The following is a 4,678-nucleotide window of genomic DNA, read 5'->3' on the forward strand; positions in this document are numbered from 1 at the left end:
GTCCTGTCCCCTTCGCAGAAAAGCACCCCCAAAGCATGATGTTACCACCCCCATGCTTCACAGTAGGGATGGTGTTCTTGGGATGTAACTCATCCTTTTTTCTCCAAACACGACAAGTGAAGTTTAGACCAAAAAGTTCTACTTTGGTCTCATCTGACCACATGACTTTCTCCCATGCCTCCTCTGGATCATCCAGCTGGTCATTGGCAAACTTCAGACGGGCCTGGACATGTGATGACTTTAGCAGGGGAACCTTCCGTACAATGCATGATTTGAAACCTTGACGGCGTAGTGTTCTACGGATAGTGACCTTTGAAACTGTGGTCCCAGCTCTCTTCATGTCATTGACTAGCTCATCCCTTGTAGTTCTGGGCTGATTTCTCACCTTTCTTATCAGTGATACCCCACGAGGTGAGATCTTGCATGGAGCCCCAGTCCGAGGGAGACTGACAGTCATCTTTAGCCTCTTCTATTTTCTAACAATTGCTCCAACAGTTGATTTATTTTCACCAAGCTGCTTGGCAATTGGCCCGTAGCCCTTTCCAGCCTTGTGGAGGTCCACAATTTTGGCTCTGGTGTCTTTTGACATCTCTTTGGTCTTGCCCATGGTAGTAGTTGACGTCTGACTGACTGTGGGGTGGACAGGTGTCTTTAAAGAGCTCAGACAGGTAAGTTAGATTAATGAGTTGAGTACAGGTGGACTTTTTAAAGGCACAGTAACAGGTCTTTGAGAGCCAGAATTCTTGCTGTTTCTCAGGTGTTCAAATACTTATGTTCAGCAGTGCAAGACAAATACATTCTTTAAAAATCATACAATGTGATTTCCTGATTTTATTAATTTTTTTATTATTATTCTGTCTCTCAGAGTGGGAATGCACCTACAATGTGAATTTCAGACCCCTCCATGATTTCTAAGTGGGAGAACTTGCAAAATTGCAGGGTGTTCAAATACTTCTGTTCCTCACTGTATATGCTGCTAGTTTGAATATAATCATTCCTTAATTACAACAAATAAATAAAAAAAGATTGGAAACATGTTTGTGAACACAGAATGGTCATTATTGATTCCGCTACCACGGACCACAACGGAATTCGGAATCCATATCGGAATCCTCCGCTAACCGGAAGCCGAACTTTAGACGCCGAACTTAAAACAGAAGTTCGCTCATCTCCACTCTCGCATAAAAATACATGAAGATAAAAAATACAAAATACTGTAGCAGCTTGTTAAAGTTTCTTTGATCTGGGAGTGTGGTTTATAGTACCGTTGGTTTCTCACTCTGTTAACCCTTTCATGACCAAAGGTCATTGATGCCCCAGTGTCCAGGTCAAAATTTACAAATCTGACATGCGTCACTTTTTGTGGTAATAGCTTTGGAATGCTTTTACTTATCCAAGCCATTCTGAGATTGTTTTCTCGTGACACATTGTACTTCATGACAGTCATAAATATGAGTCAATATATTTCACCTTTATTTATGAAAAAATCCCAAATTTACCAAAAATGTAGAAAAATTCGCAATTTTCAAAATCTCTATTTCTCTGCTTCAAAAACAGAAAGTGATACCTCATAAAATATTTATTACTTAACATTCCCCATATGTATACTTTATGTTGGCATCATTTTGGAAATGTAATTTTATTTTTTTAGGACGTTACAAGGCTTAGAAGTTTAAAAGCAATTCTTAAAATTTTTATGAAAATTTCCAAAACCCACTTTTTAAGGATCAGTTTAGGTCTGAAGTCACTTTGTGGGGCTTACATAGTGAAATCCCCCATAAATAACCCCATTGTAGAAACTAAACCCCTCAAGTTACTCAAAACTGATTTTTCAAACTTTGTTAACTTTAGGTGTTCCACAAGAATTAAAGGAAAATGGAGATGAAATTTCTAAATTTAACTTTTTGGGCAGATTTTCCATTTTATTACATTTTTTTTCTTTAACACATTGAGGGTTAACAGCCAAGCAAAACTCAATATTTATTACCCTGATTCTGCGGTTTTCAGAAACACCCCACATGTGATCGTAAACTGATGTAAGGGCACACGGCAGGGCGCAGAAGGAAAAGAACTCCTCATGGTTTTTGGAAGGCAGATTTTGCTGGACTGGTTTTAGATGCCATGTCCCATTTAAAGCCCCCCTGATGCACCCCTACAGTAGAAACTCCCAAAAAGTGACCCTATTTTGGAAACTAGGGGATAAGGTGACAGTTTTATTGGTACTATTTTGGGGTACATATGATTTTTAATTGCTCTATATAAAGTTTTTTGTGAGGCAAGGTAACAAAAAAATTGCTGTTTTGTCATCTTTAATTTTTTACAAGATTCATCCGACATGGTAGATCATGTGCTATTTCTATAGAGCAGGTTATTACGGACGCAGTGATATCAAATATGTCTACTTTTTTGGTTTGCTTGTTTCAATTTTACATAATAAGGCATTTTTGAAAAAGAAATTATGTTTTTGTGTGTCTATTTTCTGAACGCCATATGTTTTTTAGTTTTCTACTGATCGTCTTGTGCAGGGGCTCGTTTTTTGCAAAAGGAGTTGAGGTTTTTATTGGTACCATTTTTGGGTACATATGATTTTTTGATCATTCATTATTACACTTTATGGGGCAAGGTGACCAAAAAATTGGCTGTTTTGGAACAGTTATTTTTTTTTACAGCGTTCATCTGAGGGGTTAGGTCATGGGACAATTTTATAGAGCAGATCGTTACGGACGTGGCAATACCCAATATGTATACTTTCTTATTTATTTAAGTTTTACGCAATAATAGCATTTCTGAAACCAAAAAATAATGTTTTAGTGTCTCCATAGTCTGAGAGCCATAGCTTTTTTATTTTTTGGGCGATTGTCTTATTACGGGCTCATTTTTTGTGGGATGAGGCAACAGTTTGATTGGTACTATTTTGGGGTGTATACGCCTTTTTGATCGCTTGGTGTTGCACTTTTTGTGACAGTTTTTATTTTTTATTTTTTATGGTGTTTATTAGACTGGGTTGATCATGTCATATATTTATAGAGATGGTCGTTACGGACGCGGTGATACCTAATATGTGTGGTTTTTGTTTTGTTTTTTTATTTTTTTTTATAGGAAAAGGCAATTTATTTTTTTAATTTACATTTTTATTTATTTATTTATTTTTACTTTCATTATATTCACTTTTTTTTTTATCAGTTCCCTCTTGGATCTTGAAGATCCAATGGGGCTGATGGTTGTACTATACTTTGCAATGCTCTTGCATTGCAAAGTATAATACTACCAGATTTCCTGTAGGTGGCAACACCGGACGCCTTTGCAAAGGGTCCGGTTGCCATGGCAACCATCGGGCGCTGCAATCGCGGCGCAGCAGCCCTGATGGTTGAGAGAGGGAGCCCCCTCCCTCTATAAACCCCATGGATGCCGCTGCCGCGGCATCTATGTGGTTACAGCAGAGTGTCAGCATAGAGCTGACACTCGCTGCTGATGGCGGCGGCTCAGGAATGGAGCCGCCGCCATCACACACAGCAGGGGGACCGCATCAGGGGCAGGGGGCAGCGCTGGAAAAGGAGGGGGATATGGCCAGCATTGAGAAAGAACAGATCGGGGCAGGATGAATGTATTGGGCGGGGAGGGGGCGGACCGCATCAGGGGCATGCTACATGGATGGGGGGGCGGGGACTGATGGCAGAGGCAGGGCTCACGGTGGTGGTGGGGGGGTTGGAGGCGCGCAGGAAGGGGGCACAGATCGGGGGCTTCAGGACACATTACCTGATTTCAGGCTCTGATCTGTAGAGCGCAGATCAAAGCCTGAAACCAGCATTTTTACACTGCCGTGATCCGATTGGTTAGTCTGCACAGACTAACCAATCGGATCGACTGCCGGCAAGGGACCACTCTGATTGGTCCCTTGCCGGCATTACTAGACTGTATGCTGTCCGTGACAGCACCAGGGCAGGGGCAGATGCTTTAATCCAAGCGCTTGGATTAAAGAAATGCCATGACATCTATACACGTGTTAGCTGCACGGGGTATGTGCAGCTATCACTTATATAGACGGATTGCGGTCGTGAAGGGGTTAATAATGTTGTTCAGTAATCTGGATGGATATTATACTTATAACACACTTTGTTGGCTGTTTAAATGTATCCACCTTTATAGGTCGCTATAGCACTCTAGATCAATTGTTGCCACATATATACATGCTTTGTTAGTTACAGTCAGTCCGCGACTGAATTAGCCAGTGTGTTACTTACGGTCACAACCGTGCCTGCTCTCTCTGCGGATTGTCTCCTGAGCGGTTGCTTTGGCTGTGCCGATCTTTCTTGCGCATCTCCCAGCGCATGTGCACTCAGCCCGTCGGGACGCCAGCAGCCTGTGGAGGTCTTTTCTTTACTTTGGTACCGATATGTCTCTATCCACACCGCCAGTTCAATAGCTGCCAAACGAGACACGTTTAGGAACTTTACAATTCCTTCCTCAGTGGTATAGAAAAAATGCATGAATTCTAGGACCCAACTTTAGTTTCTTTTATACTAGTTTGAGTGAAAACTAGTACTTGGACCGGATCATCGTCTTATAGGTACTAATGGTATCAACTACTAGACACATAAACATCAATTCTCATTAAGCGTTTTCTTTCTGTGTTATAATATACTATATAGTCAAGAAGAAAAACAGTGGTGCCAAAGAA

At 41.0% G+C, this 4,678-nt stretch overlaps 1 non-coding gene across 1 annotated transcript; it reads right to left on the reverse strand.

Annotated features, from left to right (window-relative positions):
* Positions 1 to 3,424: 3,424 nt before the first annotated feature.
* LOC120992668 lies at positions 3,425 to 3,510 on the reverse strand. Its single transcript, XR_005777062.1, has one exon. It is a non-coding gene; the product is annotated as a small nucleolar RNA SNORD71 (small nucleolar RNA).
* Between the last annotated feature and the right edge of the window lie 1,168 nt (positions 3,511 to 4,678).

The sequence above is a fragment of the Bufo bufo genome, chromosome 2 (assembly GCF_905171765.1).
Source record: "Bufo bufo chromosome 2, aBufBuf1.1, whole genome shotgun sequence".
Taxonomy (NCBI): Eukaryota; Metazoa; Chordata; class Amphibia; order Anura; family Bufonidae; genus Bufo; species Bufo bufo.